We start from the raw sequence: 13,288 nt of genomic DNA, 5'->3' as shown, positions 1-13,288 counted from the left end.
ATTTGTGATGCCAAGGAACACAGCATGCATTTCAATGGCAATTGTCCAGAATGCACGCATTACAGCTACATCGTATGCCATTCACCCATATATGAGCCACTGGCATGACGAACATTTGGGAAAAGCTAGCTCATGGGTGAGTATCTGCTATGACACAAACAAGTAGTCACATGAAATACAGAAACACAAGAACTTACAATACATGAAATGAATAACCATTTACTCCTTTGCAGGCGACAGTGCTTACCCGCTTTCACCATTCCTGTTGACATCCATCAGGAATCCAGCCACCCCAGGTGAGGCGTGCTGCAATGCAGCACACATAACCACTCCGGGCATAGTGAAGCACACATTCAGAGTGCTTAAGTCACGCTTCCATTCCCTTGACCACACACACAGTGTATTGCTATATGTACCCCCTGTAGTATAAAATCATCTGGGCCTGTTGAGTCCTGCATATTATTGACAAACACTGCAGCATAGCCATAGAGCTGAAGCAGGGCTTCTGTCCTCATCCACAGGCCTCACCCATTCCCTTAGCATGCCAAAGGTTGCATGGACAGGACCCACACAGCCAGCTATTTTCCTAATTCACATGAACAACAACCCCTGTGGAGCACACACAGTAAAGCCACATCCCTGATGGTCTTCAGAGATGCAATCAGGCTTATCCAGCATACCCATAACAACACCCCAAGAACGCATGTGTCAGAATGACAAACTCAATGTGCCCCATAACATTCAAAGTACACAGCAACCTCAATATTATCTTTCACATAAAGTGCACAAACCATGGCCACATTCAATGCAAGTTGAAAGAATATTGGCCATGTTACGTGGCCAAAATTATTGACATTGCAAAGGCAGACCCTGCCATAGTGGCCCCGAGTCCCAAACATCAAGTGCAACAAAAATGGCTCAGCTGACTGCCATCTTCATGCTGGGTCCCTCTGCACCATTGCTGCTGGTCCTGCTCACCACCACTCACGACTGCCATGTAAGTGCTCCTGCAATTTGGAAAACCAACAATAGTACACCCACCCCCTCCTCATACATGTCTCCCATACCTTCATCATGCCCTTTGTCCTATCATGAAGATGTCCCCCAAAAATAACAGAAAGTAATGTAGCCACTCACCGAATACACAAACAAAACTAAACGATGTAAGGTTCCACACCCCTCACTATCAACAGTCCTTGATCACAACAATGGGGGCACCGTAAGAACATTACACTTGACAAATTAGGAAGACATACAGGCCTCCATCACCTGCACCTCACCAGCAATACACTATAGACTTCACACTTTAATCACATGCATATATGTGGTCTAGATGATCACCTTTCATGGATTCTGAGAGTCAGGTTTGTTGCATGCTCATGTATGATGGACAGGGATGGACCGGGAACCAAATGAGGCCCTGCAAATCAATTTCAAAATGGCCACGTATCACAATTCTACTACAAGCCCACCCCTTTCCCCAGGAAAATAAATTTAAATACCACAAAAAAGAGGCCCATGGTGCAGAGGTCTACTGAGAAATGATTTCCCTATATGCCAATACACCCTTGATCATGTAGTGGGTACTTGGCATGACACGTGTCAGGAGACGGTATGCAAGGCTGACATGACAGGAGTGCAAATGTAATTCCACGCAAAAAAGAAGCTACTGCGCCATCCCTCGCCATAGACATGTGCACAGAAACATGCCAAGGAGACTCAAGACAAGCAACAAATTGTGGAGGTGTAACCAGTAACAAAAACCATGCATAGCTGATCATTGAGACATTCACACACAAATATGTTCAACAACTTACATAGTCACTGACATTGACCATCACCCAGTCATCACAAGGTTTAATTATGCATGCTCATCCCTACGCGTGTCACATCATGCCACTATTATGGTGTATATGTCAGCAGCCATGAAAATGAATGACAGTGCACAACCTTATCTGTTGGTTCTGCTGTTGTGCTGTGAATCCCTCACGATCTCCAGCTAAAACTGGGCCTCTGCATTCCTGCTAGGAGGGACAGTGCACAGCAGAGGCACATAAACATCAATGTTGAAAGGAATGTTCACCTCTATGTGGGAGTACGTAGTACACAAAATGAAGTCACTTGATGTCACTGAACATGGTCAAATGTCCAGTCCATCACCTTGAAACTGTGGACTCACTTCCCTGACATGAGGACACAAAATAAAAAAAAATACAGTACACCCTGGAAGAGGATGCAAAAAGAAATAAAAACATTTCAACATGGTCCACTTTGGACGGGGGTAAAAAAAACAAAATATAGTCCACTTGGACAGGTTGAAAAAATAAAATATATAAATATATAGTTCACCCTGGACTGGTGTGGGGTGTGGAGTAGACAAATACAAATATGTGCTCCCTCCACAGGCTCATGGACACCAAGGCACATGAAGAAGGGGTGGTGGTGGGAGGAGGTCAAGGGTACATGCCAATGGCATCAACTGTGGTGGTCAGTTGGTACTTCCATTCTGTGGTGGATCCAGGGATGTTGCACTCTGGCCACACATGGCCAAAGCCTGGGCCTCATTGGATATGGCAATTCATGAGACAGATGTGTGCATGAGAGATGCAATTTCTAGAAGCTCCTGATGAAGTCAGTTGCAAGTAACTGTAGATTCTGCCTTTGTAACGGCTTTCATCATCTTCAACTGCATATCGAGATTTTCCCACAAGGTAGATATCTCTTGGCAGTGGAGGTCCTCATGGCAAACATTTCATCACCCAGATATTGCTTCAAGAAATCTGTGTATTTACAGAGGGGTTCCCTTGAGGAAAACATCTCCTCATGTAGTGTTTGTTTCAAGTTGTACAGTTCCTGCCTCCGATAGTCCCATGATGTCAAGAACTCATCATGCCGTGATTGAGTCAAGGCTGAACCCTCATGGCAAATCACGTGCTTCAGTGGTGGCATGCCGGGAGTGTGTGCAGCATTCGAGGAGATGACATTGTCTGCCAAGCAATGGATGCCCCTGGCCATCTCCTGCAGGACCTCGCCCTGTTAGGCACTTGCATCAGCAACTCCTCCTCCCACTTAGAGTGTCCAGCATGCACACTTCCACTATGTGTGTAGGGCCTACTAAGCCAGGATGCTGAATCCTGGCCCTGTCGCATTGAGTGCACTGTCATTGGCTGGCAGTCTACAACCCTCTGACTGACACCAGACTCTGCTGCTGACTCAGTGATGGGTGAAGGAAATCTGCAGGCACTGAAGCCACCACTGATGCATGTCCAACCACTGCCAGGCCCAGGGTCTCATGGCTCTCCTCCTCAAACTAAGCAGCATAAAGGAACTCATGGAGCTCTGTGACATCTGATCTACTCAGTGGTGTACCCACCACCATGACCTTCAGTATGCCTTCCATATCTCATTCAGCAGCATCAGTGGAATAGTTGGTAAGCCTGTTGAAGATGACCTGCAACACAAGCGGATTCTCACCAGGCACAGCACCCCAGGCTGCTATGGTGGATGGTTGTGCTTCATCCTCTGCATCCTCACCTGCAGACAAATAACAACATTCAGAGGCCTATCTTCACATCTGAACATGCATATGTGAATTCAAAGGCAGACAGAAACAATAGGGCCAGCCACAGATTCATCACACATTGAAAATGGGCATTCTAAAATGTGGAACGCACAGGTGATCAACATCCTATGCCCTGTGAAACCATGTAGGTGCATAGTAGGTCCTGCATCAAGCCATGAATTGGAGGAGGAGCAGCCGACTATACATACATACATACATACATACATACATACATGTACATACATGTATGAGAGAGGAAGGCCTTACAGTAAACAGGTTATGTCACAGGCTAAATTGCTGAGACCCTTCTCTAATTCATCCATGTCTGCTTGCAACTTGTGGAAGTATCACATTTTCTCCCACTGACAGAACCTACATGCAGGCATTTCTGGTGCCAAAATGCCCATCCCCCCCTTTGCCACTTTGGCCAGGGGCAGATTTATGCTTACCCATGTTCACATGCATCTTACCTATGTGAGAAAAGAGTGCAACATGGGTATGACCAGTGTGCACATGAGTGAGAACTGAATAATTGACACTCTAAATGTGGAATGAACATCACTCAAACATCTTTTGGCCAACAACTGTTACTTTTGTCTGTAACACACCCACATGCAACTTCTCACTGACATTGGCCCTCATTCTGAGATTGGAGGTAGCCATGGCGCTATTTGCACCATGGCTGCCTAATCCGGCACCGGTCTGGTTGAATGGGGACTTATCGGGTCATTCTGACCCTGGAGGACCCAGTAAGTCCCCATTCAACTAACCATTCCCCATTCCCATTTGAGCCCCCATAGGGCTCAATGGGAATGGGGAAGGTGCTAATAACGGGCCTGCGAATAGCAGGCCCGTTATTAGCGCCCTTGTCGTTTAGCGGGACCCGTAAAGGACGTGTGGTCAGACCACATGTCCTTTACGGTTCCTGCTAAGGGACCTCGGAATTGGGCAGTAAGGGATTACTGGCACCGGTCTCCTTATTGGTGCCCGGTATCCCTTACCGCCCAACTCATAATAACCCCCATTGTCTCTCATCCATGTCTACTGGCCATGGCCAGTGAATGGACAACTCCGACATCGTCCACTGCTTAGTGTCATTCTGTGTGAGTCAACATCTGTGTTTACAATGTACTATCCACAACCATGACAATGCAAGTGTGTCCAATGACATGTGCCTTGCAGGTAATTGGCACACATAGGTACATTGGCGTTGCTAAATATTTCTGTAAACAGTAATGGGTGCGCAAACAGAATTCAAGCCTCCACCTTCTAGGATACACATGCATTAATGTACTGTTCTTGGATGGATGAGAAGGACCCCGACCAACTGTACTACAACATGTGAGATAAAATCATGTGTTGGGGAAAGCATACATATGATGCACACACGGCACTCACCTGATGTGGCTGCAGAAGTGTCCATGTACCCCATGTTGACCAACTGAAAACTGCCTATATGTTCACTTGAGACCTCTTCAAATGGAGTCAGCTCCTCAGCATGTGATGATCCACCTTGAGTAGCCTGGCAGAGGCCATATTTCTGCCCATCTTCTCCTTTATACATTGCATGAGTTCCCCCATACTCTTGTGGACGTCTTCTGCAGTGTGCCTTGCCTCCCCAAAGGCATTTATCAAGTCTGTGAACTCCTGTTTCATCCTCCACCATTGGGTCACAGTAAGAGTATTGCCAGCACCTGATGTGCAACGAAGTAATCAGTGAGGATTGTTAGCTCCTCATCTGAAAAGTGATTCTTCCTTGGTGGATGCTTCTCTTTCACCTGTGCCCCCTCACGGGTGCTGCGTTTTCCTGCTCTGCAGGTTGGCCCCTCTTAGCCCTTGTTAGCTTTGATTGTACAGGGGCACCTGCAGGCTCACCACAATGTTCAGCAGGTGGACACTTCTTGTACCCTTTTCTCCATCCTCGTCCTCTGCACAGATCCCTCCCACTCGTCATTCATGGCAATGTACCTATAAATGTAGTTGAACAATCTGCATCGTACCCCCAAAACATCACAGCCTCCACGCATGCCAGAAAGTCCTTGTCATGTCCCCAAATTATCACCATCTCTGCGCATTCAAGGGAAGTTCATGTCGTACCGACAAAATACTGCTGCCTCCACGCATGCAAGGGATGTTTGTGTCGTACCCCCTCAATATCGCTTCCTCGATGCCTGGAAGGGAATGAACATTATCTACAGCATTACGTGCATAAGAGTGCTCCATGCATCGTGTAATTTACGTGCATGGAGCACTTCCTCTGATTTCATCACTGCTGCCTCTTGCATGATGTGAAGACACTTGTCCCTTGCCATAGCTCCTGCCTTGTGACACATCTTGCCTCCTCCAGCATGATTTTGCCTCCAAAACTCAACATCTCGTGCTGCCTGGTAGTGTTTCCCTGGCTGCTGACCTCTAGCACTACCTTGGAGTGCCTGCTATTCCCCCACAGCCTGTTCCTTTGTGCCACTCCTGTCAGGTTCTGTGACCAACTCATCTTCCATCTAAGGACTTCCACCTCTCTATACCACCACCACAGCTTCACAGTATACATAGTCAGGGCCAATCTTCACCCCACCAGCCTTAGATTCAATATGTCTGCGCCATCGACAAGCACCTCCGTGATGAGGCTGAGAGCTGTCAACTTCTCAGCTGGAGAAGTTGGCATCCCGTGTGACCAGGTCCTTGCAATTTAAGATGCACTCTTTGTGGCGAAAAAGCAGCTTGGAAAGTGTGGGTGTCAACAGATCTGGATGAACATCATGGCTACCATCAATGTGGGAGGCAGTCCGTACAGTGGACCAGGTTAAGGAGCACAATGACCATTCAAAGGATACATTTGTCGAAGGACAAATACCACCCTGTGACCATTTGTAATATTTAACTAATGAGAAAAAGGCCAATGCATTCCCTCCACAGAAAATGGCTATTTTATGCAAAAGGATGTATAGACAAGGGATTGTTGAATTCATTAAATTCATTTTCTTATTTATATGTTTATAACTCGCAACACATAAAAGGATGTATAACATGACAACATTTATAAGTTGAACATTTGTTAAAATCTGAAATATTCAATAAACACCACACCAACCGAAAACCATTCTCAACATTCATCTCATAATCTTGCATTCACATTCAACCCTAAAGCCATTCATACTAGTGCAAAACAGTGCAATCTCTATTGTGTGTTCCAAACACAGAACAAACCAGTCTATACCAATAGCCCCTAATACTCTAGACCAGGTTTGTAGTCTTCTAAAGTGCATCAATGAATATTCTAGGAAGAGTATATATTAACAAAATGTCTTTCAATATATACATATACTGTGGTATTTCTAAGTGATCCAAGTAGAGTCCAAACTCCAAAGTGGAGTGGAACCTCAGGAGCACAATAAGACAATCTCAGGATCTGGAGCCTGGTGAAGGTGCCCCTTGAGGCAGTTGCCTCTGTGGAAGTGCACCATAGATGCTGCCATAGGGCATTACCCCTTCACCTCTGGATTCTGGAGAGGATGAACGCAGGGTTCATTGTCCTGCATGATGCATCCAAGCTGCTGATGAGTGCTCACAGGGTGAACATTTCCAAAGATTCAGTATGGCATCCACTGGTATGCATCAATTGTGCAAGTTAATTCTTCTGATTATCCTGAAATATATTGGGACCCGCCAGGCCACTGAATGAAGTGGCATTCATGGTATGGCAATATGTTATTTGTGTTGGGAGCTAGAGCATTGCTGCTTGATCCTCATTAATGGGTACATGCACATGTTGTCTGGTTTAATTTTGGACTGTCAGGGGTGCATGTTGCTAGGTGTGGATGGATGGAGATGTCCCTATGGTGCTATGGACACATGTGGCTAGGTGCCCTTTCCATGTCCCTGCTTGCAGGATACACGTGGGTCACGGCTTCATTGGGCCTCATTACACGGAAGGCGGTAATCATGGCGCTATTAGCGCCATGGTTGCCGCCGGTAATTTACCGATTCCGCCTTGGTGGATGGCGGAATTACCACCCCATTCCAAGGTTGGCAGGGCAGTAATTTCCCATTCACCATTGGCCCTTCCCCATTCACATTTGAGCCCCCATAGGGCTCAATGGGAATGGGGAAGGCAGTAATTACGGTACCGCAAATTGTGGTACCGTAATTACCTCCAAGGTCCCTTTGCGGGTAACGTCCTAACGGCTGGTAAAACCAGCCATTAAGGTAGGGACCCGTGAAGGGACCTCGTAGTAAGGTGGTAAGGGATTACCGGTACCGGTACCCTTACCGGTACCGGTAATCCCTTACCGCCATCCGTGTAATGAGGCCCATTGTGTTTGTGATGTGAAATGAGTTGTTGTTTTGTATATGCGGCCAGAAATTAATGTGCAAAGTTCACATGTGCATGTCTCATCATTGTGACTTTCCTTTTGCCTTCAGTTAAGTTGATAAACTGGAATGTGTCAATCTCAAAGCATGGGCCTGTGTATGTGAGGCAGTTGCTTGTTGACAGATGCTGACAGCATACTACTGCTACTATTGAGTAGAGTACACATGTATTGACACGTCTGATCCCTATGTTCTATGTTCCCTTTTCCACAGTTGCAGTGATTAGAGATGAGGTGCAGGAGCAGCGCTGTGGAGCTGCAACCCAGGTACAAGGCTTCCAAATGCAGGTGAAGACCCTGGGCATGAACTGTTGTTTCCACCTCTTCTGAGTGTGATGTGCCTGGGGGAACATCCCATACATCTGTCATTGCTGTCGAGGAGGAGTCCCAGGATTCCATCATTGTGGTGGACATCTTGGCAGCAGTGGGACAGGGTGGTGGTGATGTTGCCACACAGGGTCTCCAAGTTATGGAGACCTCATTGGAGGTTTCTGGGTTGATGGAGGAGGAAAAGGAAGAGGAGACCATTGCAAGCCTGGCCATGGTGTCAAGTGGGGGCACCAAGGGGGAGGGGTGCAGGCTGCGGACCAGGCCCTGAGACAGGAGGCTGTGCAGTCCACCAAAAATGGGTTAGTACTTCCCACCTTCAGTGATGCCTCCACCCAGACAGAGCCTGCACTTTCAGCCAATGTGGCCATCCGGGATGCTGTGCTGCCACTGCTAATGAGTGGCTTGAGGCAGCAGGTGTCTATGTGTGATGCTGTGCAAGCAAGTCATGGGCTGTTTGTAGAGCATCACCAGCAGATGAGCCGCCTCTTGTCGCAAATGGCAGCAGCACTGCTTTCCGGTGGGCTCTTTTGGACAGGCCTCATTTGTGCCCCAGTCAACCTCAACTCAGGCCTCCATGCCAGCTACCACAACGGCCTCCTGGGGAACAGGCTGTGTAGGAACAGCAGACATTGGTGGCAGTGCAGCTGGTGTACTGAACTGTCCTCCATTAGGAGGCAGTGCCTGCAACACAGACACATTGCAAGACAGCAGGAGATGTTGTTGCTGAGGAGTGTAGGGTATTTTGTGTAGATTTAGGGTCCAGCGGTATTTTCTTACCGCCAAAAACAAAAATAATTTAGCAATAATCACTCCTTGCATTTAGATTGGGTTTGGTATTATAATGGTATAGTGGCTATGCATTATTTCAGTACACAGATAAATTTGGTTGGTATACATTTTGTTGTGGTATAGTGATGAGCATGATTTTCTGTTCTACTTGTGGTCCCCAATATACAAAATCCCCTTCTTCTTGCCTGGTCTGTTCGTGTGATACCTAGAGAGACCTTCGGCCTACATTTTATGGATACCACAATTTTCACATAGAGTGCCGCCTACGGCTGTTATCACTAATTTATTTACATTAGTGAGACTATGTTTCCATGGAGTATTCACAATAACATGTGGTATTATCACTAATTTATTTACATTAGTGAGACTATGTTTCCATAGGTCTCTCTCTGCTGATTCATATACTGTAAGGAATCGGCCCGGGAGTCGCAGGGGTCATCGGCTAACTTTGCCCCTGCAATCTCACAGTACACGGAATCAGGCTACATTGCTTCAGCGGTCACGGCCTATTCGGTTACCTCGCACTAAAGGCTTAATCCACAGCCACAAGATTCTGTTACAACCTCGTCTTTCAGGAGGTTTGCATTGGCGGTTACCATGGAGATTAGGGCAGCGACGTCGACCCGCACCACGGCTGCCGAACGCATAGGTCATGTGATCACGGTTTTATAAAACTCGCGCCGGCAGTGATCTCGTTGCTTCTGATTTTGTTTGTGGAGTCTGCTACGTGCTTGCGATATTCTTGTTTTCCTATTCTTGTACCCTCGTTTTCCTGCCTGCTCCTGTTACCCCTTGTCGGGGTATTCCCCCTCCCTTTTCTGCTTATCCGCTCCTGTCTCCTATCCAGCCCACCTCCAGAACTAGCCCGTTCTGCTTCACTGCTGCCTTGTTGCCGACCGGACCGCGCCCAGGATTTACCTTCGCCTCATACCTTTGCCTTTGGAACTTTTGGAACTATCGACCTGGATTGTCTTACGGATTGCCATTGCCTCTCGATTTGGTCAACCTGATTAAACCCGGTGCGTGAACGTTTACCTTCCACTTTGGATCCATCCGACCAGTGCTCCTCATCAAGACTGCCGGTACACTACTCCTCTCCATTCCCCGGTACGGACTAGAGACTGCTGTGGTACCATTAGGGGCGGAGGTAGGAGCGTCCTCGTTTCGTCGGGAATCGTACTGCCGACCCTTAGGCGTACGCGTGCCGTCGGGAATAGTCCTGCAACCCTGTACTGGGCGGTCTTACTGGAGCATTGGTTTCACATGGAATTCATGTCAACAATCCCATGGTAAGAGTGTCTGTCTTATTTCTATGTCCCTGTTCTTGGTGTTTCTGGTATAAGTATTAAGGAGCGTTTTCTCTTGTATATGGTAACAGCTAGTACTACCCTTTTTTGACATCGATATAAGAAGACTTCTCTGTTTACAACTGGTCTACTGTCACACACGAAGGAGTCAGCCACCACGCATCATTTGGGTCCAATCTTCCAAACAATAGATCCCTGGTGCTGGTTTATTGTTATCCAGACGCAGGGTTACATTGTAGGGGAGAATTCATCATCTACACTACGAGGGCAACCTCAGAAGGCGATCCTGACATATACGCTCAGCAGACTATTGCATTATATTCCACTCAGAAGCCACACACATATACATGCCCTGAGTGGAACCACTCACCCAGCTATTTATAATTGCTCATAACATGACTTCATCTGCATAGGAGGTTTGGCACATATATTACCTAATAACCTCCCCTTTTATTATGTGATATGTGCTAAATGCACCAGAGAAAGACAAAAGCAAAAACAAAAACCTTTACACAGGCTGTGATTTATAACAGTTTCATTTCGAAATAATACATTACCATCTTTGCGAGGCAGTATTTTCTAGAATAAACAGAAGCGAAACAAGTGCAAAAATACAAGGCATTTCATTATCTTTTGCAACAATAAAAAGAACAGTCATTTAGATAGCAACATCATAAATTGGCATTTAAACACAGGAGAATTCCCTATCGCTACATTGCCGGTCTAATATTAGATCATTCATCCGGCAGTCACAGCAATCTCACTCCATTTGTATATTTACCAGCTATGTGTAGCTTTTCGGCATGCAAAGTCTCCTAGCTTGTCGTCTTTGAGCAGTGACCCAGGGCTCTTTTTTCTTTCTTTAAAGCACCCAGCGAGAACATGCAGTTCTCAAGCCGTTGCCAAGTGACTAGGAAACCCCAGTCAGTGGTCCAGGTTGTTAGGGAGAATTATCTGTTTAGGCTGAATTTCCTAACCTAGTGAGTCCCCCAGCAGCTTTGCTGGATTTCTGGAGTTTGTTTTTTCCATCCTGCCAAGAGTGAGACTCTTTTTCTCCCACTCTTGGACATGAATGTGTGTAATTCCGTTGGATGTTAATGTGTTCTATGGGCTATGGGGTCTTTTACTCCATAGGGTCTCATATGTTTTTCTATGTGTGTTACACCGCACCCTACGTGCCGTAACACTGGGGCGTCCTAGCGGACCTCCGACATAGACTCCATACCCGGGGACTGACTACTGTCTCCCCGGGCATGTAAAGTCACCATTGGCTTTACTAGACCTAAATTTATTAACAGAACGAGTACAAACCATTGTATTGTGGACGTACTAGTAGGGGTAATTTGATTACTCCTGGATCTGTTACTCGAGGGGGCACTGTCCCGTCCCCCCTCGTCGAGTTTTGACTGGTGGCAGTGGAAACTACTTGTTATGTTCGACCCCGAATATAACCCTATGGGATTCTTCCCATTGTTAGAGATTGATACTGTTTCTCATTAATCTTTAACATACCTCCGGTCTACTTATCTTAAATAAGTCTATCGGATGGTATTTTCTGCCAGAACTCGGCTTTTTAAAATGGCGTTTGTGTTTGTCTCTGTGACTCCTAAACCAAAGGTTGAGCCCTTTGTTGCACTTTTGGCGGGCTTCTGTACAGAGACCCTCCAAAGTGGTGCCATTCTGTCTGGGTTACCACAGAGGTGTGGGAGGGGGTTTAGGCACCCTGGACCGAGTTGCCTCTCCAACTCCGGTCGCACTCTTGTGTGATTGGCCCAAGTGGTGAGCCTCCCCGCTCACCATTTAGCGTGTGTTGATTGTCAGCTAGGCTGAATGAATGGGGGTTTTCTGCATAAAAGCAGGGATTTTGGGACTGGATCTTCAGAAGTCTCCACAGGACCTAAGAATCCGACGAGGGTAAAGCTGACCCGACCTGCAACGACGACACCTCCGGTGGAGCCCTGCTGAACCGACTCACCACTTCCCGACGACAGAGGAGATCTCCCTGCCGGAGAGTCTCTTCCCCTGACTGGTGGGAACAACCAGTCCCCTTTGCTTTTTCTTTGCCTCAGGACGCAGTGGTCGAATTGTCCGTGCAGAGCACCTCAGCAACCGGATAGCCACTACCCCTGTACCGCGACCAAAAGGTGGTGCCTTGTGACGGAGCACTCCGCGGCTGGTCTCTTCCCTGGTGGTGCACCGGACTTCACTTTTCTTCGACGACGAGATCATCTCTTCTCTTGGCAAAGACCCGACGTGCATCCACCACCAGGAACAACTGCCCCCGCCGGAGCTGTCTCTCCACAATCAAGGTACTGTGTCCGCCTGGCTTCCCTTGTTGCCGGATAGAGTGAGGTGTCTTAATCCTCGCCTCTCCATAGGGTCGCCTCCAAGCTTTCTCTAGCGTACTGTTCTGAACTGGTTCAATCTTCCAATAACAATTTGCTACACAGACTCGAACGCATTTCCACAAAGAGACTTTTTGGGACATATCGCCTTGCCTCTCTCCGAGTGGGCCTGGCCTCTGAACTTTATGATCTATTGTGGTTCTTGTCTTCTTGCCTTGCATTTTTCCCGTGAAGTATTGAACTGTGTTGATTTCGTAACCTACTATTTTTCTCTCCCGTCCTAACGAATACTAGAGTGCCATCTAGGTGGCAGCATACACCTCTGTCTGAAAAAAAGTGATGCCGGTAAAACCTAGACTTGTCGAACTATTGTTAGGGGGATTGATCTTTTGCTTCGTAGAGTAATTGTAATTGAATTATTTGCCGTGATAGTGCCAGAGTGTTTTCTATAGATGTTCTGTTATAAATAAATACCTGTATATCTTTACACTGAAGCCTTGTTGCGTGTTTGCTTGTCTTACTGTGAAGAATTGCCCTATATTGTATACTCCACATACTGCTTAACTCTTCTTGAGGGAAGTCTGA

The sequence above is a fragment of the Ambystoma mexicanum genome, chromosome 11 (genome assembly GCF_040938575.1).
Source record: "Ambystoma mexicanum isolate Mex_15411 chromosome 11, UKY_AmexF1_1, whole genome shotgun sequence".
NCBI lineage: Eukaryota > Metazoa > Chordata > Amphibia > Caudata > Ambystomatidae > Ambystoma > Ambystoma mexicanum.
The sequence above is the reverse complement of the archived record's forward strand: the minus strand, read 5'-3'. Positions refer to the sequence as shown.